Below are 519 nucleotides of genomic sequence, written 5' to 3' on the forward strand. Positions count from 1 at the left end.
CTCCTCAGATCGTATACTGTTGTAGGCCTATGCAATGTCACAAGCTGAACTCACCTGCAGAAATATAGAGGAAAAACAAATCCTTGTTGTGTGAGCAGCTAAGGAACCAGCCATTGCAGGGCACATGATGCTGCAATCATTTTAAGTTTGAACATTGGAGGCTGAACAAGTGTTATAGAAAGTCCCACCAGTGTTACATATATACAGTAAGTGGGCTTTGTGTAATATAAAATTGGACAAAAAAGAATAATATCAGAACGTGTGCAGCTTGTGTACAAGATCAACAGGAAAACATTTCGTGAGTTTAGAATGATAAGGTTCTATCTCCGTTTAGAATGAGAAGGTTCTATCTCCGTTTAGAATGATAAGGTTCTATCTCCGTTTAGAATGAGAAGGTTCTATCTCCGTTTAGAATGATAAGGTTCTATCTCCGTTTAGAATGATAAGGTTCTATCTCCGTTTAGAATGATAAGGTTCTATCTCCGTTTAGAATGATAAGGTTCTATCTCCGTTTAGAAT

The sequence above is a fragment of the Nansenia antarctica genome (assembly GCF_963989245.1).
Source record: "Nansenia antarctica genome assembly, chromosome: 12".
NCBI lineage: Eukaryota > Metazoa > Chordata > Actinopteri > Argentiniformes > Microstomatidae > Nansenia > Nansenia antarctica.